Below are 12,772 nucleotides of genomic sequence, written 5' to 3' on the forward strand. Positions count from 1 at the left end.
CTCGCTGGCTCTGTTCAAGAGGAATCTTGACCAGTGGATGGGAGATCGTAGGTTTACCCCGGGGATCATCTCTGTATCACTGCTGGACAGAGGCATGGCAAACTAATGGGTATAGTATTCTTCAACCTAAGGGGTGGTGAAAGCCACACAACTCTGGCTAGGCTTATAAATGCCCTAGGGCAGATAGCCTAGTATGAACCTATGAACCTATGAACCTATGGCCAATAAAATTAAATAGTTGAAGGGGAGTGATTTCACAAAATGATAATTTTGTACTTACATAAGCCAGTAAAAGCAGAGAGGAAATTAGATATATGGTCAAATTAACATAAGGAGTAGGCAACTAGAAAGACAGTGTTGTTTAAGAACACAGCAGTAACCAGGTGGGAGGGTGGGGAAAAAATCTGCTTGACTCACAACAGACAGAGCTGTGGTCTCTTTTCAAGTTTTAATATGAAGTTAAAAGCAGAATACAAGTAAAACACAAGGTAAAGAAAACAAATCATAGTATTCAAAATAGAAAAAGGCAATAAAGTAATACAAAATGCAACAAATAAAAAGCAAACTAACCTTTCCTGCACAACAAAGTGTAGCAGAGTTTGCGTGAACCTTTCTAGTAAAGGACATTAAACAAAACAGCAGAATAAAACTGAGTTGATTTAATTACACTGTTTGATCAATGACAAACATGCTAAGAGGCCAAATTCCTAGGGTATTTACATACATGAGTACCTCCCCAGGTGCGCAATAGTAAGTCCCGCCTAAACTCTGAATATTCGTGTTGTTGTCTTTTCTGGCCACATGAATATTTATTGAGTAGTTGGCACTTAGCTCAAGGAGGCAGTACAATTATGTAATGTTTTTTGTTTTTTATGTTTCTGTAGGGGGGTTGTGCACCCCTGCACCCCCCACACCACATGCAAAATAAATATACCAGCTCCAAGATTGCTCTACATTGAGGAAAAGGGAAAACTGTATCCATGATGTCACTGTCAAATTTGTACAACCATCATTTGAATACATCACGGTCTTTTGGGATGTCAGTCATGCAAGTGATGCCCATGCCATGCATGCATCTGCATGAACCACACGGGGAAGTAGGCATGTACAGAATCATCATTCCTACAGTTCTACTTCTGCCCCTGCTAAAGTTATACCTCAAATACCCATTTTACTATGGAACTTACAAAAAACCAGCACAGGTACGATACTAATTACTCTTACAAGAAAAATTTGACTCCAAGAGGTGCTCGGAAAAAGGAAGCATTTATGACAGATATTTGAAAGGATTGCTATATTTTAAGAAATTTAAATGTTTTTCTTTTTTCAAGCTTAATTTAATATTTGATATTTTAATATATGTTTCATGTCAAACATCAGTACCATCCCTTTCTCTCTCTCTCTCTCTCTCTCTGTCTCTGTTATTTCCATGCTCTTTCTGTTATTCACATGCTATAAATAAGGTGATAGAATATGTGCTGGTTTTGAGCATAAGTATGTCATTTCTACTGCACTGCATGCACATCACATTTGACCATTCTTTTTCCTGGCAGGTACATACTTTCATACAAGGTAGACTGTACCTGCAGAGTTAGATTAATAATGCTGATGTTTGACTATGTCGTCAAAAGTTTGGTTTATGCTTATGCCTCTTATCTACAATGTGTTCATAATTAATTTTCCAAGATGTCTGGTACAGTAATGACCATGTAGGGAGGCTGTGGCTACTTTCTATAGAGGTGGCATCATGATTTAAAGCTTTGTGACCTACATAACTACAGTTTTATTAAATATTTAGCATGTTATTCACTTTTCTAATTTAAATGTAAGAAAAGACTGCCCCTTTTTCCCTATGGTATGTGTAATGTGGCTGATAACAGTTGGTAGGCTAACATTACTAATTTTAGGTGTTTTAATGCACATACATGGGTTCCTTTGGGAAGACAAAGTCATGTGAAATGCATTTCATACAGACATAAAATCTAGAATGGGTATCATTGTTAAGCATGCTGCTATTAAGTGAAGTCTATTTTATGCTGTACATTTATCCAGGCATTTGATTAGTAATATTATGGGCAGAGTCAATCTTCCTCATGCAGATGTACCCAAAAGCCATAGTGCATATGCCTTAAATCTGTACACTCTCTCATCTCATGCTCTTTACAGCAGATCAAATAAAAATTTTTTCTAAACATGTTCTTGCTAAAATAAACCTAATCAAAACACAATTTTGCAGAGACATTCACATATAAGAAAGCAATATAATTCTGAATTACAGAATGATAAAATATGGTATCAGTATGCTATTAGTTAAAATATGTACTGCACAAAACTAACTCTTAAATGTACTAAATGGATCACTGGAAATATACATTATGGAAAAATAACTTTTTGGGGCATTTTCAGTTGTTCTACCATTGGATTAAATTTAGTAAATTCCATATTAATGAGTAAAAGGATTAACCTGTGCATGTTCAAAATAAAACACTGAAGTCACTAGCAACCCTTTGAAAGCTAAGTAAAGGTAAGAAATGGCTAGTAGAGAAATAATGGGACACTCCAACAGTTTGTTGACGAAGGAAAAAGATGAAAAACAGGAAAACTACACAAAATCATAGAAATGCACCCTATTGTTTCATTTAAAATGTATATTACCAATGGTTCGGTCATTCTTGGAATGCATAGTCTAATCTTGCTATGTGTGAAGATAAGTGAAGGAAGCCAGCTTAGCCAGATAGAATTTTGTAGACAATTCTGTCATTTGTAAATATTAATGTAAGCCACAGCCTTGTTCTCGTAAATGTGAAATGACTGCATTGGATATTGAACTGCAAAAATGTAACAACAGTGCACTCTGCTGTAACAAAGCTAATAAGCCAATTCTTTGATGTCAAAATTTGGAGCCGATATGTCTAGAGGGAGGCATCGTGCCTATTGTTTTAAGACCAGAGTTAATGGCTAAAATTTGCATTTTTAAATGTCCTTTATTGCTCTGGTTTCTGATCAGGTGTAAAGAATGTAAATGCAATTTCTCTTGGCCTGGGAATACCAGAGAAGTGTGAAGAATGATGTCAGCGAAGCAGCTCTGTGTTATCAATTTAAAGAGAGAGAATCAGAGAGCTCAGAGCATTTTGTCTTGAGAACATCCAACATCACCAGCACTGCCTGTTTCTATATATAACTTATTTAGAACTGTGTTTTCTCTTAGAAATAGCTAGAAATTAGGAATATTAGATTAAGTGTTTTTTGGTGTTGATGTCAGAACGTTTCTATGGTATTATTTTAAGTATTTCTCTGTGATCTCTGAACTCTTGACTAGCACTGTGTAGTAATAAGTATTGTCTTGTGTTTTTATTATTTATTATTAAATATGTTTAAACATTTCAACTGTGGCTGTTTTATGTAGAGATAATTTAAGCTCTATAGTACATTGCATGTATATAGTGATACTGTACCAAGTCATTCTAATAAGCCTTGACTGTTCAGTCACACTTACCATTTGGATAATAATATTTCACAGTAATAATTGGACACCCTTTCAGAAGGTCCTTTGAGTAGCTGATATTAGTGGGTGGTGGCAGCTTTACTACCTTTTAGACTGGGAAGAAAAGGGGCACAGCTGTAGAACCTGTGCCAGCCTTCCCCAGAAGTGTCTGTGTGGTTGTATAAACTCTTATCTCAAAGTGTGTGTGTGTGTGTGTGTGTGTGTGTGTGTGTGTGTGTGTGTGTGTGTGTGTGTGTGTGTGTGTGCGTGTGTGTGTGTGTGTGTGTGTGTGTGTGTGTGTGTGTGTGTGTGTGTGTGTGTGAGCTACTTGGGCAGGACATGAAGCACTGGTTGGACAGAGAGGGTGCTGGACATTTTAGCTTGCCCAGTAGGCTGAGATCTGACCCTATAGCTGTGCCAGTGGGGAGTTTTATTGGAGCCCTGGAGAGAAAGGGAGAAACCATCCCCTGATTGACTGTGTTCTCTGTGTGCTCTTAAGGGAAATTGTACTTTACTGTGTGTGTGTATTTATTATCCTTTACCAATATGGATGCCCCTCACTGGTGTTAGTGGTGAGGATTGAGGCTCCTTGTTTGCTGGGCCAGGGTACGGGTATCACACTAGGTTGTATGACATTAATTAGTGCTAAATACCACATTAATCCAAGGCTAATATACTCCTGGAAAAAAGTTATACTCTTTCAAATGATGCATTTCACATTGTTGGTACAGTATACAATACAAACAATATAAAGAATATGATCAAAGGTCAACGCTCTTATGATGTGGGGCTGTAAAGTAACAGTCATCGCTGAATGTCATACATTTTTTCCTGTTTATACACTACATGCAATCAATGCCAAATGCATCTATAATCTTGTTATATACACAAATTTAATCCATAGTCTTACAGGAAATTTTAAGTTAATAACTTCTTTATCAGGAAAAGACTGTTGCTCTCTATTTTATATCTGTCAGAAAGATCTGCTGTTACAATGGTAAAGTTCCAGGTGGTGAGTAGGAATGATGCCAGCAATGAATTAAAATATAGGGACTTATGAGTAAAAGTAATGCATTGGGAATGCAGCAGCTTTCCTTTTGTACTGTTCTCTTCACAGCAATACTCATCATTTTTAACAGTGAGGTTAAGTATACATTGGCAAAACATGGGAAGGGCATTAAAACAGAAGAAATGAAAACAGAAAAAAATGTGAATGAGTTTCTGAGAAATTAAGACAGAAAAAATTGTCACCACTAGTGATATAGAGATAAACAAATATATTAACATGTAAGAACAGTCCAAATCAGAACACTGAAACATGGCTTAGGAATGAGCATACATAAAATACCAACGAAAAACAATAAAATAGCTTTATTGAGGTAAGCGCTTTTGTGTTTATCAGAAACGCTTCATCAGACCATTAAAATTCCAAATAAAATTGTAATTTAAATAGTAATGAGCCATAAGGTAGGCACCAATAGAATCAAGCCAAGGCCATATGTCTGTTGTGTGATCCAGGAACAGCCTGCAGGAGCATGCACAAGCGCTCCTACACTAGTCTGATCCTGCATGGACTAAACTCCTGTATGCAAATCACCCCATTTGCATGATAAATCTATGCAAATGAGGTGATTTTGCAATCCAGGAAGCTTGCAACTGGCCGGGCAGGACTAATGCTATCTGCAGAAATGTACTTGGTTAGTAACTGAGTACATTTCTGCAAAATCCAAAACAGAGCTGTGACAGCTCCAAATAAAGGCTGCATATCATGTAATAAGCATGCCAATGGCCAAGTATAAGGCCGTGGCATTGCAAACAGTAAAAAAAAATACAAAAATCAAATTTTATTTTTTTAGCCGATCTTGGCTGTTTAAGCATAGGGCAAAGGCACACAAACAAAATCGGGGGTTAATAACAAAATGAACCTAAATTAAGCATTCTAACTAAAATCACTATTCTGCCATGCAAAGTCAATGGCAGGCAGAAGACAACATGGCCAGTGAGTAGTGGTTGCTAAGGGGGAAGGCTCAGTGTGAGACATGTAACTATGCATTAGCAGGCAATCCTATGCAAATGAGGGGAAAGCTATTGAATCCCAGTTTTCCCCAGCATGTGAGTCTGGTCCCAACAGTGTAAGGGTAAGAATAGCTTTGTGCAAGCATAGGAGTTAGGTGACATCATGGGGGTGGGTATCAGGCATACTATAAGCAGATTGGAGCCCTGTGGCTCGGTTTTGCTCCTAGCTTAGCACAGCTAAGCTAGGGGGTGTGTCTAAACCTGCCTAGCACTCTTTACAATGCCTAAGCGGGTGTTTTAAAGGCAGAAAAAATGTTAAACCAGGAAATAGCAGCAGAGTTGACATTTGTGTACTCTGTTTGCACGGCGCACCCCCGTGCTTAAACAGAAAGGCAATGGGAAGAGAAAACAGCAGTAGGAAGGTAACCAAGGAGAACTAGCATAGCTGGCAGGGGAAATGCATCAGAATCAGCCAGCAGCCAGTTACACAGGCAGCAGACCAGCCCAACCCAGAACACTACTATAAACAATGCAGACACCTTCCCCTCTGTTTTTCCCACACTCTACACCACTGGTGTAAACAAGCAGGGAACTTTTAACACTCACAACAGCAAAATGATAGGGGCTGCAATAGCTATCATACAACAACTTGTGGAGGAGGCTGAGGGTGGTGAGGATGTGAATGCTGTCGACCAACCCACAGTGAGGAGATGGAGAAGAGTGTACAGACCCAGAGTAACCTACCAGATGCTACATGAACTGGAGATAGTGGAGCACTATAGGGTAGACAGGGACCTCCTACAGCAAATTGTTGAGCTGTGCCGGCCACACCTGATACACAGAACTAACAGAGGAGAACCCATCCCACTGGATACCAAGGTATGTGTAGGCCTACGAATACTAGCTACAGGTACCTTCCAAAGGCCAACTGGGGATATGATGAGGATTTCACAGGTATCAGCATCTAGGATACTCCACCAGTTCCAGGATGCCATGTCAGCACATATTAGTGAGCACATATATTTCCCCAACACCCGTGAGGCGTTGGCCAGCAATATGCAACTGTTCCACCAAATAGCAGAATACCCTGATGTAGTGGGTGCTATAGACTGCATGAACATATGCATCAAAGCACCACCCAATGAGTGGGGTAGGGTCTACATCAAGCACAAAGCCTTCCCCTCCATCAACTGCCAGGTTTTGTGTGATGCCCAGGGCATAATAATGAATGTGTGTGCTGGCTTCCCTGGAAGCTATTACTATTCCCACATCTGGCATCTGACACAGCTGTACCAGAGATTTGTCAATGGGGACATCCCTGATGGTTAATTAGTAGGGGATGCTGGATACGCACTGGATCTGTGGCTGATAACACCCATCAGAAATGCACACACACCCGAACAAGAACTCCACAATGAGGCACATGCACCAACCAGAATTATAGTAGAGCATGTGTTTGGGATGCTTAAGTCATGGTTCCTGTGCCTGGACACATCTGGTGGAGCCTTGCAGTACTCCCAAGCTACATGTACCCAAATTGCCCTTGTATGTGCCATGCTACACAATATGATCCTGTGGAAACAGCTGCAGCAGGAACAGACAGGGCAGGGCCACACAGCCCCCCACCATTGCCAAGGCCTGCACAGGCACAGTGTGACTCAGAGGAGGAAACACCTGAGTCTTCCCCAGTAGGCAGAAGGAGGCATGCATGCCCAGTATGCCCTGACCTTGGCAAAGAGGCAATGCATAGCACATACACTGACACAGGATGGAACGAGGGAATAACACTTCTCTCTGACTCTCACATACAGTAAAAGGGATGCCAAACATTACACTACATGTGCTTAACCATGTGTAGGGAGTGTGCTATGTGCATCCAACATAGGCAGTCCTGCAGCACCACCCTCAATACTGGGACACCCACAAGGTAAGTGACTCACACATGCCAGTCAGTGGGGTTCACATACCCAACAACAGTCACAGCCAGCAGGACAGGTGCAGACAAACACAAACAAAGGCTGTGCTATGGCCTCTGAATGAGGCCTATGGGTAACCTCACCCACCAGGCATACACAGACAGACTACAGCAGGTCAGGCAGTGGGATGTCAGTTCTGAAGGGTAGGAAGTCAGAAACTAATATGTAGCCAAATAAAAGCTAAGATCTGTAGTACGCTGGTATGCTTCTAATTAGCATGATAGGTAACACTACAGAATGAAATGGAGTACCCGACATACGAGTACACTCCTAGCAAATGGTGTACAAGTGACAGATGTGCCCCCCCAACCTATGTAGTAATGTAATAAGTCAGGTGTGCCCCCCCAATCCTGTGTTGAAATGTAGAAATTGTCAGGTGTGTTCCCCCATCCTACTTAGTAATGTAATAACAGTCAGGTGTGCCCCCCCCAATCCTGTGTAGAAATGTAGAAATAGTCAGGTGTGCTCCCCATCCTACGTAGTAATGTAATAACAGTCAGGTGTTTCCCCCAATCCTGTGTAGAAATGTAGAAATAGTCAGGTGTGCCCCCCCATCCTGTGTAGAAATGTAGTAATAGTCAGGTGTGTCCCCCCCATCCTATGTAGTAATGTAGTAACAGTCAATGCTAAATGATCGACGGATACCCTGCAGAGACAGCATGCTATTTGTAGGTGTACAAAACAAAGGCCAGCACAGCAGTACAAACTACCTGGACTCGATCCACACAGTCAGTACAGACGGGCATACTGGGCATGCCCACACTTACAGAAATGAAGGCAATGTCAGTCAACAACATACTGAAAGGTCATACTGGGCATGCTCACACACTTAAACACATGAAGGCCATATCAGCAAACACCAGTGGACCAGACATATCTGGCAGCCACAGATGTTAGTGCAGGCACTACTTAGTATGCACCACACATGCTTTGCACACAAAGTGGATAGGAATACAGGCATATATGTAAGGACAACCCACTATAATAAGCCAAAGGTAGATGTACATAGATGTGTGGAAGAGGGTGACTGTGACAAGGAGCCATCCAGGCCTGTCCCACCCAGCACACAGCCAAAGGACCACAACCACATGAGGGTCAGATGTCACTCACTGCAGATACTAGCCACCGGTATCTGTCAGCATTACAGACTATGTGGTACATGTGCTAGCTGTGCAACATGACTGTACAAAGAAGTAGTCATCTAGCAGCTGTATACACGTACCTGTGAAATATGACACAGTCTGTGCCCACATGTGGTGTGTCAATCCCTAGATGAATGGGTTATGGCCCATGTACACACACACTGCCCTCCCATACCCTACTATGACAAGCATGTTTAGGTCATCCACTGTGAAATACACCTTTGGGAGAGGTGTAGCCCAGTAATCTCTGTGGTGCATCCCATAACTGTCTACTGCTGTAGTGTGATAAACTAGTTAGGTAGGAGTTCTAATCCTAACATTGGTGAGTGTGTGTTTGTGTGTGTGTCTGTCTGTGTAGAGTGCAATGCTTTTAAGGTGGTCGCACTCCCTACAATTGAAATGCTCTACTTTGATAAGGCTGCTGATGTCATCCACCTAGAAATACACCTCTGGGAAGGTTGCAGTCCAGTACTCTCCATAGTGCATGCCATAACTGTGCACTGCTGTAGTGTGATAAATTTATTAGGTAGGAGTTCCAGTCCGAGACTTGGCAAGTGTGTGTGCATGTCTGTCTGTGTAGATAGCAGTATTTTTTAGGGTGGTCACACTCCCTACAATTGAAATGCTCTACTTTGGTAAGGCTGCTGATGTCATCCACCTAGAAATACACCTCTGGAAAGATTGTAGCCCAGTATTCTCCATAATGTGTGCCATAACTGCGTACTGCTGCAGTGTGATAAATTAATTAGGTAGGGGTTCTAATCCCAGACTTGGCAAGTGTGTGTGCATGTCTGTCTGACTCTCTCTGTGTAGAGAGCAATGCTTTTTTGGGTAGTCACACTTCATATAATTTGAATGCCCTACTTTGGCAATCCTGCTGATGTCATCCAATGTGAAATACACCTTTGGGAAAGGAGCTCTCTAGTAATCCCTGTGGAGCATCCTATAACAGCTCCATGCTGTAATGTGATATAGCAATCTGTTATGGGTGCTATACCCACACATGTCGGTTGTGGATGTTTTGTGTGTGTGTGTGTCACTGTCTGTGTAGGCAGCAATGCGTTTTAGCTTAGCCACACTCACTATACTTTGAATGCCCTCCTTTGGCAATCCTGCTGATGTCATCCAATGTGAAATACACCTTTGGGGAAGGAGCTCTCCAGTATTCCCCATGGTGCATCCTATAACAGCTCTATGCTGTTGTGTGATATAAACCTCTATTAGGGGTTCTATACCCACACATGTTAAATGTGGATGTTTTGGGTGTGTATGTGTGTGTGTGTGTGTGTGTGTGTGTGTGTGTGTGTGTGTGTGTGTGTGTGTGTGTGTGTGTGTGTGTGCGTGTGTGTGTGTGTGTCACTGTCTGTGTAGGGAGCAATGAATTTTAGCCTAGCCACACTCACTATAATTTGAATGTCCTACTTTGGCAATCCTGCTGATGTTTTTCAATGTGATATACACCTTTGGGGAAGGAGTACTCCAGTAATCTCTGTGGCATGTACTATAACTGTGTATTGCTGTAGAGAAATAAACTAATTAGGTAGGGGTTCTAATCCCAGACATGACAGGTGTGTGTGTGTGTGTGTGTGTGTGTGTGTGTGTGTGTGTGTGTGTGTGTGTGTGTGTGTGTGTGTGTGTGTGTGTGTGTGTGTGTGTGTGTGTGTGTGTGTGTGTGTGTGTGTGTGTGTGTGTGTGTGTGTGTGTGTGTGTGTGTAACTTGTATCCTTTGTGGAGGTGGGTATGAGTGTGTGACACCTGGGCCCAATGTGAAGTGAGTTTTGTAAATGTCTTATATGGTGGCCCTAGTATATATCACAATGTCTGCCATATAGGGTTAACATATGTGAAATAAGTGAGAGGCTGGAGTGCAAATCCATATCCATACATGTTACATCAAGGCCAAGCAATCACAGTTAGCAACCCCAATATTACCCAGAGCACACTTTCAACCCATGTCTCATTCACACACATACTTGCCTATGCAACAGCCAATATGTGGGTAGTACACTGCATATTGGCCACTGATTGTAACTATGGAGTGATTTCAGTGGGCTACAGAGGGCATGGCACCCTGTCCATCTGTCCAATAGGCACGTACATGCAGACAGTGCACCTTCCCCATGTTCCCCAATGGACACCTGCAACACCTGTGGTGCCATCACATGAGCCACAAAGGACATACCATGCCTGAAAACATGCCCTGTATGGACAGATGCCACTGACACCCAGGAATACCATTAGCTTGCTATCAATGTAGGTGCAGGGTAAACCTGTTGTCCATAACCAGTTCCCACCACAGGTGGCCAAGACTGGCACATCTGATGATAATCTGTGTATACAACATGGGCCAGACACCCCAGGTACAGTTCCACATGTCACTGTACATGCATGTGGGAGGTGTGCACATCCCATACACCGTCCATGTCATGGACTAAGGAACATATACATGGCAAGCGATGCACAGCATTGGCCACACGCAATAGTCACCCAGGTGACTGAGTGGTGGATACAATACCCACCTGTGTGGGAAAAATGCTGAAACTACAGCCATGAGCCACAATGCAGACCATTATCATATGGTCTGCTGCAACAGTATACCCATCACCTAGCCTTATATAGCTGTCTGGCACAGTCGACCACCACAAACCCATGCTAAAATGCACCCATGCATGTCAGTACTGGCACTCTGTGTGTTTGTGTGTGTGTGTGTGTGTGTGTGTTGCATGATGCATATGATCACATCCACACTCACTACAACCCCCATTGGCTTACTGAAGCATGCTGTCTGATGTCAGACACCTTCCCATACCCATTGCCCATATAAGCTCCCTATGACCCATCTTGTGCATGTAATACCTGCACAGTAATGTATTGTGGAAATGTCACTAGTGATGAGTTGTAATCCTGGCCCTGCCAAGTGTGTCAATGTGCGTACGTCCCTGTGAGAGTGTGGCTGGGTTGACACTGGCACCTGTTCATGTGGACAGGCACATGGACTTCACCTACTGTATAGCTACCATATCCCTGTTGCAGATGTCACTCACCATCACATATAAGTTCTGAGGGCTCCACAACAGGTAACCCATGCAGCACATCCAATAACTGCATAGAACTGTGATAGCACTACATAGTTGTCAGGGGTTTGATACCATATGCTGGTAGGCCTGTGACACAAACATTCTTAAGTTTTACTCTCCCACCCCTCCCTGACATGTCTTTGCCTCTGTCTGCCTCTCACTCCCTTACTGGTGGATGTGGAGACCTACACCTGCTTTGCTTAGGCAGCAGTATGTGTATTTTAAGTTATGCTCATGATCAGCTGATGGCCTCTGCATGAATTGCAACCCGCCCCTAGCTGATTGCATGTGGAACAGCTGTGGTAACATTTCCATAGCCAATTGCATGGAAACACACTCCAACATCTAGGAACATCATGTTGCTGTTGGGCCTTTTCATTCACTGTGAGCAGGAACTCGATCTGTTGTTTGGCAAACAGCATCTCAGATGGATTGGGGATTTACCTCTGACAACATACACTGTGAAAACAGGACAACACACAGGAAGGGGATGTGCCTGACCTGACTACAGACTGTAAGTGCTGCTATACTGCATTTGGAGTTATGTTGATTTAACAGGGTGTGTGCAGATATGGCTGTCCTACATGTATTAATACCTGTCATGTCAGTTCTATGTTTATGAGGACTTCCCATCTGTAGAGTTATCTGCAAGACTGGGTAGTGTGTTGCACCTTTGGTTTCATGTGTTACCCACAGAGCATGTATCTGTGAACTGCAGAAGGTAGTGTGAAGATTGCAGTCTGTAGATGGTGAAAGCCATGACAGGTACTGACTTCATATCCCTCATAGGACATATGTTGTGACAAATCCTGTTACAACAGTAAATGTATGAGGTTATCACAGCAACATGCCAATATTGGCCTTGTGTATGTGCTTCCAGCCACAACCCTGTCAACCTTTGTACATATGTCATGCATTAAGAGGTGCATATGGGCTGTACACCATATCTGGTAACAAGCATGTGAGATATCAGAATGCTACATATGTTATGTACAGTAGGGTTATATTTGATGACATAACCTGGACATTCTGTGGTTGTTTGTACAGTACTGAGGTATGTGTACTTATGGTGAATGT

This window comes from Protopterus annectens, chromosome 8.part1, assembly GCF_019279795.1.
Source record: "Protopterus annectens isolate FY-2018-M chromosome 8.part1, PAN1.0, whole genome shotgun sequence".
NCBI lineage: Eukaryota > Metazoa > Chordata > Ceratodontiformes > Protopteridae > Protopterus > Protopterus annectens.